Below are 16,882 nucleotides of genomic sequence, written 5' to 3'. Positions count from 1 at the left end.
CCACACAATAGTGCACCCCCTGTTCCTCCACACAATAATAGTGCCCCCTCTGTGCTTCCATGCAATAATATTGCCCTCTCTGTTCCTCCACACAATAATAGTGCCCCCTTTGTTCCTCCACACAATAATAGTGCCCCCTCTGCCTCCAGGCATTAATAGTGCCCCCATGTTCCTGCACACAATAATAGTGCCCCCTCTGCTCCTCCACAGAATAGTGCCCCCCTGTTCCTCCACACAATAATAGTGCCCCCTCTGTTACTCCACAATAATAGTGCCCCCACTGTTCCTCCACACAATAACAGTGCCCCCTCTGTTCCTCCACACAATAATAGTGCCCTCTCTGCACCTCTACACAATAATAGTGCACCCTCCATTCCTCCCCACAATAATAATGCCCCCTCTGGGTCTTCACATGGTGATAGTGCTTCCTCTGTGCTCTTACATGGTAATAGTGCTTTTTCAGGAGTAAGAGTTAAGCTTCCCATTCAATGAATGCAAGCAGAGTTCTGGAACTGATACATATTGGATATCATTTATTGCAACCAATCAGAGTTCAGCCTTCATTTCACGCAAGCTGTTTTAAAGATGAAAGCTGAGTTCTGATTGGTTGAACAGAACAGTTTCACCTTTAGAAAGTTTTGATTAATGGAGCCTCAAATATGTTAGAACATTTGTGCTTTATAAACTGAAATTGAGCCTGTGTAATCTTTACTTGGTCTTGGCTAGTTTCATGAGTGCGGGACAACAAAGCTCTGGATTGTGCCCATGAATATGACACTTGTTTCCTAGGCCTGTAGAAGGTGTGTAAAAGTTAAGCCCTATTTAGGGGCTCTTCCTTCTACCAGACCTTAATCACACTTGAACCCTTAAGAGATTTTTCTGAAATCTGACAAATTTTTAAAAATAGAAAGTTATACACTTACATTATATTTGTTTTACCTTTTTTATCATATTGTTTTTTTATTTTAACTATTTTATTATTGTAGCCCTATCCCTAGCCTTAACTCAAACTTTAGCTCTAACCCTAGTCCTTACCTTAGCTCTTACCTTAGCGCTAACCTATCCCTACCTTAAACCCTAACCTTAGCTCTAACCTAACCTTATCTTTAACCCTACCCCTAAACCTTGCTCCAGCCCTAACTGGGACATTAACCATGGTCATAATCCCAGCTCTAAGCTATAATCTCAGCTCTAATTGTAGCCCTACCCCTAGCTCTATCTCTTACCTTTCAAGTAACCTTATCCCTTTCTTAAACCCTATCCTTAGATCTAACCAAACCTTAGCGATAATCCTACAACTAAACCTTGCTGCAACCCTAGCCCTAACTTTGGTCTTAACCCTAGCTTTAAGCTATAACCTCAGTTCTAATTGTAGCCCTAACCTAGCTTTCATGCTAGCCCTACCCTTAGCCCTAAACCTAGCTCTAACCCTAACTGTTTCTTCAGTTGTAACCTTAGCCCTGACCCACTTCATTATAGTGAGTACTTTCTCCTGTCTCCACCGCTGCCTATGCAGAGCGCAGTAGCTGATGACCACTCATCTTGAGTGCTGCACTCTGCATGGAATCCGGTCTCAGTGACCACTCCAGTATGACAATGCAGCTGCTGGTTGCTTTACTCATCCAGTTCTCCAACACTACTCGGTGCAGTGAATATTGGGCATGAGGTGGTGAAATTTTGCATCCCCGTAGATGTTGGCACCATGGGCCACTGCCCCTGTGTCATCCCTCTCCACCGCACCCTCTGCTGCCCTTTCTGTCTCATGTCAGAGATATTCGTGATATATAAGCTTCCCGTATTTGGCCCCATGGATCATGCGGTTGGGTGGAGTTGCTGCACATTTACACATTTCCCATACATCCTTCTTATCCTGGCTCTAGAAAAAAATAAAACACTACATTCCTTCAGTTTTTCAGGAAACCCACCCAGTATGGGACTTGGAGAATTCCCAACAGCGATGAGGCAGCAAGTCGAGGTGGAATGCGGCTCACACCTCATTAAGTATCAGCAAAAGGACGAGACTATGTAGGAGAATTATGGAACAGTATGTGATAGGTTAGACAGCAATTATACGATATGCTGGGACTTTTAGTCCCTACTGTTAAAGGGCTTAGCCTTAGTGACCTTTAGAGGCCAAGAAAGCTATATAGACTGTATGGCCCAATACATAAAGCGCAGCAATACAGCAGAGGAGGTTGGACATAGAAATTAAATATCTGTCGGGGGTGGAACGGGAATGTTTTTGTTCACTGACAGCAAGCAGAGATCTTGAAATCATCTAGAAAAACTAAAGGGTTAATGACAATAGTTTTTTTTTTCTTTAACTAAGATGCAGATTCTGGGCACTGTGGGTTGGTGACACCCCTGAAGCAGTGCTGGGGTTTTACTAGCACCCATTGCTTTATTATGTAAGCAGCATTCCAAGGGGAGTGTGAGGCAGGAGGGGCGACGCTCTGAGACCACTGCACTCTCTTCCTGTGCTGAGGCCATGTACTGTACATGGGATGGCAGCCAAGGAGAGAGCGTTCATCACTTATATATCACATTGCTCTGCAGCGGCATGTGATGGAGGGGAGGGACGGGCGTAGCCGAACGCAAACTATTCATCTCATCTGTAACCAGCCATGACATACTGAAACTACCAAAATCACTGAAAGCTCAGATGTGTGGTGTAAATAATACCGTATTTACAGGGAATATGTGAGAGCATGCTTTTATAGGTAACTTATATCCTAAGTTACATCCTGTATTATACTTCAGAGCTGCACTCACTATTCTGCTGGTGCAGTCACTGTGTACATACATTACATTACTTATCCTGTACTGATCCTGAGTTACATCCTGTATTATACCCCAGAGCTGCACTCACTATTCTGCTGGTGCAGTCACGGTGTACATACATTGCATTACTTATCCTGTACTGATCCCGAGTTACATCCTGTATTATACCCCAGAGCTGCACTCACTATTCTGCTGGTGCAGTCACGGTGTACATACATTACATTACTTATCCTGTACTGATCCTGAGTTACATCCTGTATTATACCCCAGAGCTGCACTCACTATTCTGCTGGTGCAGTCACTGTGTACATACATTACTTATCCTGTACTGATCCTGAGTTACATCCTGTATTATACTCAGAGCTGCACTCACTAGTCTGCTGGTGCAGTCACTGTGTACATACATTACATTACTTATCCTGTACTGATGCTGCCTTACATTTTGTATTATATTCTAGAGCTGCACTCACTATTGTGCTGGTGCAGTCCCTGTGTACATTCATTACATTACTTATCATATACTGCTCCTGAGTTACATCCTGTACTATACTCCAGAGCTGCACTCACTATTCTGCTGGTACAGTCACTGTGTGCATACATTACATTACTTATCCTGTACTGCTCCTGAGTTACAGCCTGTATTATACTCCAGAGCTGCACTCACTATTCTGCTGGTGCAGTGACTGTGTACATACATTGCTGTAATCTTCTAGTGCAGCGCCCCAGGGTCCTGATCGTTGCAGTAATATCTTTCATTTCAAAAACCTGACCGTTCAATGCAGTTCAATTTTCGTGTTTCATGTTTGCATGTTTTAGTGCTGCAGTGTGCTGCCTTATTTACTTAACTATATACGAGTTGGCAACTTTAGGTTCAGCACCTGTTCACACTTAGTCTATGTTTGGATGTGACGGTCAGGTTTTTGAAATGTATTCTTTAGCCTTCTGATTGAGCACTCCGCCTCCTAGCCACAGGTGTTTTAATTACAGCAGGTCCAATACCCCTCCACAGAGAGAGAGAATTTTAGTCTAAGAAGAGGTTTCACATGTACCCATTCAGATGGAGACGTTTATTCTCAGCGAGGAAAGGCAAGTTTAGGACCTGGTATAAGAGAGATGCCGTAAAGTGGCTACCAGGTACACATAAAATTGGCCATTTTTATGCGCTAAAAGCTCTCATTTTTCATATTTCTAGTGCAGTAATGCAGTTCAATTTTCGTGTTTCATGTTTGCATGTTTTAGCACTGCAGTGTGCTGCCTTATTTACTTAACTATATACGAGTTGGCAACTTTAGGTTCAGCACCTGTTCACACTTAGTCTATGTTTGGATGTGACGGTCAGGTTTTTGAAATGTATTCTTTAGCCTTCTGATTGAGCACTCCGCCTCCTAGCCACAGGTGTTTTAATTGCAGCAGGTCCAATACCCCTCCACAGAGAGAGAGAATTTTAGTCTAAGAAGAGGTTTCACATGTACCCATTCAGATGGAGACGTTTATTCTCAGCGAGGAAAGGCAAGTTTAGGACCTGGTATAAGAGAGATGCCGTAAAGTGGCTACCAGGTACATATAGAATTGGCCATTTTTATGCGCTAAAAGCTCTCATTTTTCATATTTCTAGTGCAGTAATGCAGTTCAATTTTCGTGTTTCATGTTTGCATGTTTTAGCGCTGCAGTGTGCTGCCTTATTTACTTAACTATATACGAGTTGGCAACTTTAGGTTCAGCACCTGTTCACACTTAGTCTATGTTTGGATGTGACGGTCAGGTTTTTGAAATGTATTCTTTAGCCTTCTGATTGAGCACTCCGCCTCCTAGCCACAGGTGTTTTAATTACAGCAGGTCCAAACCCCTCCACAGAGAGAGAGAATTTTAGTCTAAGAAGAGGTTTCACATGTACCCATTCAGATGGAGACGTTTATTCTCAGCGAGGAAAGGCAAGTTTAGGACCTGGTATAAGAGAGATGCCGTAAAGTGGCTACCAGGTACACATAAAATTGGCCATTTTTATGCACTAAAAGCTCTCATTTTTCATATTTCTAGTGCAGTAATGCAGTTCAATTTTCGTGTTTCATGTTTGCATGTTTTAGCGCTGCAGTGTGCTGCCTTATTTACTTAACGTTGCAGTAATATCATTCTCCTCTACGGGGGAGTGATGTTACGTTTGATGGCAATAAAGGAGATCTCTTCACCAGGTAACACCAACACACAACACACTTCACACTCCAGTCCACCCGGGGGAGCTATGCTCCTATTTATTAGGGCACGCTTCACAATTAGGTAAAACTGGTGGTCTGGATAGGAAGTTAGTCAGTTCCTGTCAGGCAGACAGAGAGGAAGGAGGAACATCTAGTAGTTGCTGACAGGGTTGGTCCCTGACAGGGGTGGGAGCCTGTCAGAGGCCTAGACGGAAGGACACGGAGCTGCGCCTGCCCCACCTGCGGCAGCATCCTAAGAAAGGACACGAACAGAGAACTGTATTGTAGAGAGTGAGAAGAAGTCATAGCAAAAGGAGAGGAAACCAGAAGGAGTTCTGCCCTACAAAGGCTGCCTCCTTCTGAGGCGCAGGACCCGGTAGCCGGAACACCAAGGGAGCAACAGTCTCTATGCCTTGCTCCAGAGATCGGCAGGATATCTAATTCCAAGTTACTGATCCGCCCTATACCCAGGAGGCATGGTGGCAACTTGTAGAGGTCGGGGCGTGCTAGAGTCCCTGTAAAAAGCCTCAGGCCACCAGTCATACGGGTTTGTTCCTATCCATCTGGCGGACAGAGAGAGACATAACATCTATAACATCTACTACAGTTGTGAGGACCTTACGAGAGGCTCAGCAATGAGGTACTACAACACTCAAGCGCTAGAGGAAGGCTACTGATTTCCACCTAGATAAGGGGACTTTGGATTTGCTTCCAAACCGACCAGACTCTGCCTGCCCTGTGATCCGGTGCTCTGGACTGTGGACGCTGAAGTCTACAGTAAAAAGATAAAGAGACTGCAACCTTGTGTCCTCGTTCTTCACTGCGCCTCACACCATCCCCCATCTACACACTGGGAAGCCCTGGGGACATACTTCACCTGTGGGGAGGTATACCATCTAGCTGCCATAACATCACTCCAGCGAACCCCTAAGCAGCGTCGGTCACCCTGACCGAATACCACAGGTGGCGTCACGAACATTTCCCCTTTAAAGACCTTTCCCTTTTACAACGGACCTCCCGACGGCCACGGACCGGGTCAGCCACCGTGTCATCCCCTTTGAAGGAAGGGCCCGGTACCGATTTCCCCTAGCTCTTGTGGGCGCTCCACTAGCACAGGGGTGAGGAATCTTTTTTCTGCCAAGGGCCATTTGGATATTTATACCATCATTCTGGGGTCGTACAATCTCCGCCCACAAAGTACATCCTGACTCTGGCACTGGTGTCAGGACATAATCTTTCATTGCATGCCCTTCGGTGTTCAGTAGTGAACACTGCATGTGTGTGCTAACAGAGCAAGAAGACATTAATGAGCTGGTTGTATTCAAAATACACCTCCCTGCCCAAGAATGCGGTCCCTGAGAATCTGCTGGGGAGGGGGGCTTGATAAAAGGTCATTGAGGGTCGTAAATGACCATGAGGCCTGAGGTTCCCCACCCCTGTTCTAGTGTCTCAATTCTGGGATGTGTCATCTTTACACCAGGTGCTGTCATCTGATGCAAAGAAAATAACTGTCTCCTAAATTAAAGCAGGTGGGCTAACCTGTGAGTTGTGTGTCTGTGCGTCTGCAGGTTGCATTGATGACTTCCTACCAAACTGTGAATTCAGCTCTTGGGTGAGATATTAAAAGAAGGGCTAATAAACAAATGTCCCCCTCTGCTCCTACAAATCATACCTACCTGGGCAATGGAGATATCTGTCCCTTCTCTTTGACATAAGCCACCTAAGTAAATGTGTAAGGAATCACCCCTCTGTTAAGTGGCAGATTATACTATGTGAAATTTTGGCAATTTTTTTTTAAATCCTCAAAAACTAACATGTTCTCCACCCACAGACTGTACTAGGGCGGAGGCCTCAGGAATGCAGCCTGAACTTTATGGCTGTCTTAATGGGATCCGTTTTAGTACATAGGCCCGGAGAGGTCATCTGCTGGTCCTGTCAAATATGTGGGGAGAGTAATGTTCAGCATTCAACCCAAGCACAGGCTGAGAACAGAAGTCCTGAGGCGGTGCAATGAATATTCCCAGGGAAAACAAATCCCGAATATTGTATGCAAACACCTCAATTGTACGCCTGCCGCATACACGGCACGGCATGCACAAAAGGGGTCCATTCATATTAGAGAAACGTAGACTGAACTTGCCACACAAATACTGTGTATGGTCGTGTACAAACTATTCCCCAATCTCAGGTACTGAGGGAACAAAGGATAAGACATGTTGGATTTCAGTATGCCCAATCTTTTATTCTTAAGAGGAATGCCTAAACTAAGGGGTCAGCATGGATGTGTATGATATAGATAGATAGATATGGGATAGATAGATAGATAGATAGATAGATAGATAGATAGATAGATAGATAGATAGATAGGAGATAGATATGGAATAGATATAGACAATATATAGACAAATAGATAGATAGATATGAGATAGATAGATAGATAGATAGATATGGGATGGAAAAATACATAAAGGTAGATAGATATGGGATAGATAGGTAGATATGAGATAGATAGATAGATATAAGATATAAATAGAGATAGAAGATATAATTAAAGAAGTACTCCTCCTCCCATCAAAATTTTTATCCTCTTAATATAGTGCAATCAGCATATTATTATAGCCCTGTGAACTTACAATTGCTCATTTTGCTCTTCTACCCCGTTATTTTTTCTCTTTTCCATTAGGTCTATGACATCATGTGATTAAATGCAATAGATGAGGAATATGGTGGTTCCGTGCTGCCAAAAGGTCCAAAAGTATGATCACACACAATGAATGATGAACCATGAATGAGGTTTATTTAGTTAACACGTTTCACAGTTTTCAAACCTCTTCATCAGAACAAAACCAGGATTGTGCTAGAGAGGCAAATCACAAACCCTGCTTGATTGCAGAATACCTTCGGAAAGATTTAGCTGACTCTAAAGTTGTGGTACATTGTTCTACTGTTTAGAGACATCGGCACAAATATGACATTCATGAAAGAGTCATCAGAAGAAAACCTCTCCTGCATCCTCACCATAAAATTCAGAGTCAGAAGTATGCAAAAGAACATCCAAGCAAGACTGATGCACCTTACAAACAAGTTCTGTCTACCGATGAGCCAAAAAAGATCAAAGGTATGTGTGGAGAAAAAATGGCACGGGGAACATTTCACGGGTAGAGGGAAGATGGATCCAGTGAATCAATGAAATTTCAACAAATTCTTGATGCAAATATAACACCATCAGTAAACTGAAGTAGTAAAGAGGATGGCTTCTACAAATGGATAACGATCCTAAACACACATCAAAATCCACAATAGACTACCTGAATGCAAGCTGGGGCAAGCTGAAGGTTTTACAGTGGCCCTCACAGTCCCCTGATCTGAACATCATTGAAATCTTGGAATGTCACAGAACTGGAAGAATTTTCCAAGGAGAAATGGATGAAAAGCCCTCAAACAAGCATTAAAAGACTCTTGTCTGGCTACAAAAAAGCCTTCATAAGCTGTCATACTGACGTGCTGAGACTGCTTTATGCATTTTTTTAATCAAAATATGTTAACTAAGCACTCTATGTTATTTTCTTGTACTGTTGCAATTTATTTACTGCAGGGTATTTGCTTATTATGTTTTATATCTTGGGTTTTGTCTGTTTAGTAGCCAGTGTGAACATGCACTTAAATGCTGCATTCACACCAACTTAGGCTACTTTCACACTAGCGTTAACTGCAAACCGTCACAAAAACGTCTTTTTGCCAAAAAAACGGATGCGTCAAAAAAGTGCAAAATGTATGCAACGCATACAGCATTTTGACGGATCCGTCTATTTGGGGATGTCTGGCCAATTAGCTAAAAAAATCCTGTTTCTGAGCATGCTCAGTAGAAAAAAACATATTGCAGCGCTGCATTGCGTCGTACGACGTGTCTCGACGCATCCGTCGCTCATAGACTTTCATTGTAGCCAAAGACGCATGCCGATGGATGCGCCGAGACACGTTTTTTTGTCGGAGCCAAAAAACGTTGCAATCTACGTTCTTCCAGACGACGTGTCGCCTAATTTCGACGCATCCGTTGAAAGACGTATACCGACGTATGCAAATCCGTCGCAATGCGTCGCCAATACAAGTCTATGGGGAAAAAACGCATCCAGCAAAATATTTTGCTGGATGCGTTTTTTCTGCAAAACGACGCATTTTAACGTATTGCAGTTAACGCTAGTGTGAAAGTAGCCTTATACTCCAGTTCATTTCTTTGGGTTTTCTGTTTCAGTCTTTATTCAGTGCATATAAAGATGTCGCCTGCCCTTTTCTCTAGCTGGACATTATATTCAAGTAGTTCCCCATAGTTATGTGTACACTAGACGGTTATCAGTCTTTCTCAGCCCTTATCCACATGCACATCACTTGACATCTAACCACCTTATGTTATTTTCATGCACTATTGCTGTTTATTTATTTACTGCCGGGTATTATTATGTTTTTATCTTGGGTTCACATGGAAAATTAAAAAGTGATTTGCCCTTGTGCAAGGTGGCAACATTTCTGCTTATAAATAATTGAGCCTTTGTCAAGCAATAACACAGTGGCTTCTATGGGTATACATTTAGTATAGTACTAGCTGAAGAGCCCGGCGTTGCCTGGGCATAGTAAATATCTGTGGTTAGTTATAGCACCTCACTTCTCTTATTTTCCCATCACGCCTCTCATTTTCCCAATCACATCTTTCATTTTCCCCCTCACATCTCTCATTTTCTCCCTCACACCTCTCATTTTCTCCCTCACTCCTCTCATTCCCCCCTAACACTTGTCATTTCAACCTCACATCTGTCATTTTCTGATCACTCCACTATTTTTCCTCACTCCTCTCATTTTGCACTCACACCTTTTCATTTTCACCTCACACCTCTCATTTTCACCTCATCACCTCAGTATATACATGTTTGTCATCTCCCTTATATATAGTATACATCTGTATGTCATCTCCTGTATATAGTATATACCTGTATGTCATCTCCCCTGTATATATTATATACCTGCTGTGTGTCATCTCCCCTATATATAGTATATACCTGAATGTCATCTCCTATATATAGTATATACCTGTATGTCATCTCCTCCTGTATATAGTATATACCTGTGTGTCATCTCCCCTGTATATAGTATATATCTGTGTGTCATCTCCTCCTGTATATAGTATATACCTGCATGTCATCTTCTATATATAGCATATACCTGTATGTCATCTCCTCCTGTATATAGTATATACCTGTAGGTCATCTGCTCCTGTATATAGTATATACCTGTGTGTCATCTCCTCCTGTATATAGTACATACCTGTATGTCATCTCCTCCTGTATATATATGTACCTGTATGTCATCTCCTCCTCTATATTGTATATACCTGTGTGTCATCTCTCCTGTATATAGTATATATCTGTATGTCATCTCCCCTGTATATAGTATATACCTGTGTGTCATCTCCTCCTGTATTAGACCTCGTTCACACGTTATTTGCTCAGTATTTTTACCTCAGTATTTGTAAGCTAAATTGGCAGCCTGATAAATCCCCAGCCAACAGGAAGCCCTCCCCCTGGCAGTGTATATTAGCTCACACATACACATAATAGACAGGTCATGTGACTGACAGCTGCCGTATTTCCTATATGGTACATTTGTTTTAGTTTGTCTGCTTATTAATCAGATTTTTATTTTTGAAGGATAATACCAGACGTGTGTGTTTTAGGGCGAGTTTCGTTTGTCAAGTTGTGTGTGTTGAGTTGCGTGTGGCGACATGCATGTAGCAACTTTTGTGAAATGAGTTTTGTGTGGCAACATGCGTGTAGCAACTTTTTGTGTGTCGAGTTGCATGTGACAGGTTAGTGTAGCAAGTTGTGTGCAGCAAGTTTTGCGCATGGCGAGTTTTGCGCGTGGCGAGTTTTATGTGTGGTGCCTTTTGAGTATGTGCAAGTTTTGTGTGAGGCAACTTTTGCATGTGTTGCGACTTTTGTGCATGTGGCAATTTTTCCACGTGTGCAAGTTTTGCGTGTGGCGAGTTTTCCATGAGGTGAGTTTTGCACTTGTGGCGAGTTTTGCAAGAGCCTAGTTTTTGCATGTGGCGAGTTTTGAGTGGCGACTTTTGTGTTTCGACTTTTATGTGGCGAGGTTGGTGTATTTGTGGTGAAATGTGTGCAGAGGGTAATATGTGTTCAAGCACGTGGTAGTGTGTGGCGCATTTTGTGTGTGTGTTCATATCCCCGTGTGTGGTGAGTATCCCATGTCGGTGCCCCACCTTAGCAACTGTACGGTATATACTCTTTGGCGCCATCGCTCTCATTCTTTAAGTCCCCCTTGTTCACATCTGGCTGCTGTCAATTTGCCTCCTACACTTTTCCTTTCATTTTTTCCCATTATGTAGATAGGGGCAAAATTGTTTGGTGAATTGGAACGCGCGGGGTTAAAATTTCACCTCACAACATAGCCTATGACGCTCTCGGGGTCCAGACGTGTGACTGTGCAAAATTTTGTGGCTGTAGCTGCGACGCCTCCAACACTTTTCCTTTCACTTTTTCCCCATTATGTAGATAGGGGCAAAATTGTTTGGTGAATTGGAACGCGCGAGGCTAAAATTTCGCCTCGCAACATAGCCTATGACGCTCTCGGGTCCAGACGTGTGACTGTGCAAAATTTTGTAGCTGTAGCTGCGACGGTGCAGATGCCAATCCCGGACATACATACACACACACACACACACATACACACTCACATTCAGCTTTATATATTAGATATTAATTAATCAATCAGGAAGGTAACATAGTAACATAGTAACATAGTTAGTAAGGCCGAAAAAAGACATTTGTCCATCCAGTTCAGCCTATATTCCATCATAATAAATCCCCAGATCTACGTCCTTCTACAGAACCTAATTGTATGATACAATATTGTTCTGCTCCAGGAAGACATCCAGGCCTCTCTTGAACCCCTCGACTGAGTTCGCCATCACCACCTCCTCAGGCAAGCAATTCCAGATTCTCACTGCCCTAACAGTAAAGAATCCTCTTCTATGTTGGTGGAAAAACCTTCTCTCCTCCAGACGCAAAGAATGCCCCCTTGTGCCCGTCACCTTCCTTGGTATAAACAGATCCTCAGCGAGATATTTGTATTGTCCCCTTATATACTTATACATGGTTATTAGATCGCCCCTCAGTCGTCTTTTTTCTAGACTAAATAATCCTAATTTCGCTAATCTATCTGGGTATTGTAGTTCTCCCATCCCCTTTATTAATTTTGTTGCCCTCCTTTGTACTCTCTCTAGTTCCATTATATCCTTCCTGAGCACCGGTGCCCAAAACTGGACACAGTACTCCATGTGCGGTCTAACTAGGGATTTGTACAGAGGCAGTATAATGCTCTCATCATGTGTATCCAGACCTCTTTTAATGCACCCCATGATCCTGTTTGCCTTGGCAGCTGCTGCCTGGCACTGGCTGCTCCAGGTAAGTTTATCATTAACTAGGATCCCCAAGTCCTTCTCCCTGTCAGATTTACCCAGTGGTTTCCCATTCAGTGTGTAATGGTGACATTGATTCCTTCTTCCCATGTGTATAACCTTACATTTATCATTGTTAAACCTCATCTGCCACCTTTCAGCCCAAGTTTCCAACTTATCCAGATCCATCTGTAGCAGAATACTATCTTCTCTTGTATTAACTGCTTTACATAGTTTTGTATCATCTGCAAATATCGATATTTTACTGTGTAAACCTTCTACCAGATCATTAATGAATATGTTGAAGAGAACAGGTCCCAATACTGACCCCTGCGGTACCCCACTGGTCACAGCGACCCAGTTAGAGACTATACCATTTATAACCACCCTCTGCTTTCTATCACTAAGCCAGTTACTAACCCATTTACACACAATTTCCCCCAGACCAAGCATTCTCATTTTGTGTACCAACCTCTTGTGCGGCACGGTATCAAACGCTTTGGAAAAATCGAGATATACCACGTCCAATGACTCACCGTGGTCCAGCCTATGGCTTACCTCTTCATAAAAACTGATTAGATTGGTTTGACAGGAGCGATTTCTCATAAACCCATGCTGATATGGAGTTAAACAGTTATTCTCATTGAGATAATCCAGAATAACATCCCTCAGAAACCCTTCAAATATTTTACCAACAATAGAGGTTAGACTTATTGGCCTATAATTTCCAGGTTCACTTTTAGAGCCCTTTTTAAATATTGGCACCACATTTGCTATGCGCCAATCCTGCGGAACAGACCCTGTTGCTATAGAGTCCCTAAAAATAAGAAATAATGGTTTATCTATTACATTACTTAGTTCTCTTAGTACTCGTGGGTGTATGCCATCCGGACCCGGAGATTTATCTATTTTAATCTTATTTAGCCGGTTTCGCACCTCTTCTTGGGTTAGATTGGTGACCCTTAATATAGGGTTTTCATTGTTTCTTGGGATTTCACCTAGCATTTCATTTTCCACCGTGAATACCGTGGAGAAGAAGGTGTTTAATATGTTAGCTTTTTCCTCGTCATCTACAACCATTCTTTCCTCACTATTTTTTAAGGGGCCTACATTTTCAGTTTTTATTCTTTTACTATTGATATAGTTGAAGAACAGTTTGGGATTAGTTTTACTCTCCTTAGCAATGTGCTTCTCTGTTTCCTTTTTGGCAGCTTTAATTAGTTTTTTAGATAAAGTATTTTTCTCCCTATAGTTTTTTAGAGCTTCAATGGTGCCATCCTGCTTTAGTAGTGCAAATGCTTTCTTTTTACTGTTAATTGCCTGTCTTACTTCTTTGTTTAGCCACATTGGGTTTTTCCTATTTCTAGTCCTTTTATTCCCACAAGGTATAAACCGCTTACACTGCCTATTTAGGATGTTCTTAAACATTTCCCATTTATTATCTATATTCTTATTTCTGAGGATATTGTCCCAGTCTACCAGATTAAGGGCATCTCTAAGCTGGTCAAACTTTGCCTTCCTAAAGTTCAGTGTTTTTGTGACTCCCTGACAAGTCCCCCTAGTGAAAGACAGGTGAAACTGTACAATATTGTGGTCGCTATTTCCTAGATGCCCGACCACCTGCAGATTTGTTATTCTGTCAGGTCTATTAGATAGTATTAGGTCTAAAAGTGCTGCTCCTCTGGTTGGATTCTGCACCAATTGTGAAAGATAATTTTTCTTGGTTATTAGCAGAAACCTGTTGCCTTTATGGGTTTCACAGGTTTCTGTTTCCCAGTTAATATCCGAGTAGTTAAAGTCCCCCATAACCAGGACCTCATTATGGGTTGCAGCTTCATCTATCTGCTTTAGAAGTAGACTTTCCATGGTTTCTGTTATATTTGGGGGTTTGTAACAGACCCCAATGAGAATTTTGTTACCATTTTTCCCTCCATGAATTTCGACCCATATGGACTCGACATCCTCATTTCCTTCGCTAATATCCTCCCTTAAAGTGGACTTTAGACAAGACTTGACATAGAGACAAACCCCTCCTCTTCTCCGATTTTTACGATCCTTTCTAAACAGACTGTAACCCTGTAAGTTAACTGCCCAGTCATAGCTTTCATCTAACCATGTCTCGGTTATTCCCACTATGTCAAAGTTACCTGTAGATATTTCTGCTTCTAGTTCTTCCATCTTGTTTGTCAGGCTTCTGGCGTTTGCGAGCATGCAGTTTAGAGGATTTTGTTTTGTTCCAATCTCCTCGCTGTGGATTGTTTTAGAAATGATCTTACCTCCCTTCTGAGTATGTTTTCCTGGATCTTCTTTGTTCAAGTCTAATGTTTTTCTTCCCGTCCCCTCTTCTTCTAGTTTAACGCCCTCCTGATGAGTGTAGCGAGTCTTCTGGCGAATGTGTGTTTCCCAGGTTTGTTGAGGTGTAGTCCGTCTCTGGCGAGGAGTCCATCGTACAAGAAATTCACACCGTGGTCCAGGAATCCGAATCCTTGTTGTCTGCACCATCGTCTTAGCCAGTCACATATCAACTATAACTACAATATTCATAGAGCACAGAAGTATTTTACCTGTTAGGAACATAACAGTGTAGTTCCTCCCAGTGGCGTACTTCGAAGCTCATGAGGCCCAATATTGCAAGTCTTTATTAGCGTTGGTCTTTTCATATGGGCCAAATGGACTTTTGGCCCCCTAGGCTCCAAGGCCCGATTGTGATTGCAACCCCTGCACCTATTGTAGTTACGCCCCTGGGCCCTCCAATGAAAAAAAGAGATTATAGAGTGGCATACTCCAGCATAATTAATGCCTCCAAATGATAACGAAAGAGTATCCAAAAACCTCCCATAATTAATTAAAAACAAATGTGCTTTTATTGATGACTATTACAACAGATACTTAATTACATCCAGAAGAGTTCAAAAGGATGAAGTGAAGAGGGAGAACAGAATGAAAGCAATTAATCATTAAAACAAAACTCCAGTGAGGTACACAATGGGAATTAATATCTACTTACCGTGTATACTCAAGTCATTAAAGTAATGAATATGGAAGCGACTCCACTTCCACAGGCGTGGAGCACATATTCATTACTGTAATGAGTGGTACCATGTGACCGCTGAACACAGGAACAAGCTGCCGGTTCCAGAGACCATCTGAGAAGCAGAGTCCGCACCAGGAGGGTGAGTATGACGGGGGAGGGTGAGCCATGCGATATTCACCTGTCCCCGTTCTACCGCCAGGCTCTGTCTTCCGCGTTCTCTGGCTGTGACATTCAGGTCAGAGGGCGCGATGACATGGTCAGTACGCGCCCTGTGCCTGAACAGTCACTGCAGAGACCCGGAAGACACAGCAGCGCGTGGTGGTGGAACGGGGACAGGTGAATATTGCAAGTGCCAGTGTCCTGAACCAGCGCCAACTCCCGCGCCTGGCCCCCATAGTGTTCCAGTGTCCCCGCCTGCTCAGGACACCGGCACCAGACCCCAGCGACAAGAGGTGAGTATGTCTTTTTTTCTTTAATCACAGCAGCAGCATATGGGGCATATTATTCTATGATGCATCTTATGGGGCCATCAACCTTTATGGAGCAGCATATGGGGCATATTATTCTATTGAGCATCTTATGGGGCCATAACCTTTATGGAGCAGCATATAGGACATATTATTCTATTGAGCATCTTATGGGGCCATAACCTTTGTGCAGCACTATATGTGGCATAATATTCTACAGAGCATCTTATGGGGCCATCATTAACCTTTTATGCAGCATTATATGGGGCATATTTTAATATGGAGAATCTTATGGGGCCCATCATGAACTTTTTGGAGCATTATTTGTTGCGTATTTTGAATGTAGCATCTTATGGGGCCCATCATGAACTGTATGGAGTATTATATGGGGCTCCTGATTCAATATGGATATTCAAAAACATTTAGCCTACTGATGTCTCAATTACCGTATATACCCGAGTATAAGCCAACCCGAGTATAAGCCGGCCCCCCTAATTTTGCCACAAAAAACTGGGAAAACTTAATGACTCGAGTATAAGCCTAGGGTGGAAAATGCAGCCGCTACCGGTAAATTTCAAAAATAGATACCAATGAAAGTAAAATTAATTGAGATATCAGTAGGTTAAGTGTTTTTGAATATCCATATTGAACCAGGAGCCCCATATAATGCTCCATACAGTTCATAATGGGCCCCATAAGATGCTGCATATTAAAATATGCCCCATATAATGCTGCACAAAGGTTAATAATGGCCCCATAAGATGCTCCATAGAGATATTTGCCCCATACAATGCTGCACAAATGTTGATTATGGCCCCATAAGATGCTCCATAGAGATATTTGCCCCATATAGTGCTGCACAAATGTTGAATATGGCCCCATAAGATGCTGCATATTAAAATATGCCCCATATAATGCTGCACAAAGGTTAATAATGGCC

Source organism: Ranitomeya imitator, chromosome 2 (assembly GCF_032444005.1).
Source record: "Ranitomeya imitator isolate aRanImi1 chromosome 2, aRanImi1.pri, whole genome shotgun sequence".
NCBI classification, from domain to species: Eukaryota; Metazoa; Chordata; class Amphibia; order Anura; family Dendrobatidae; genus Ranitomeya; species Ranitomeya imitator.
The sequence above is the reverse complement of the archived record's forward strand: the minus strand, read 5'-3'. Positions refer to the sequence as shown.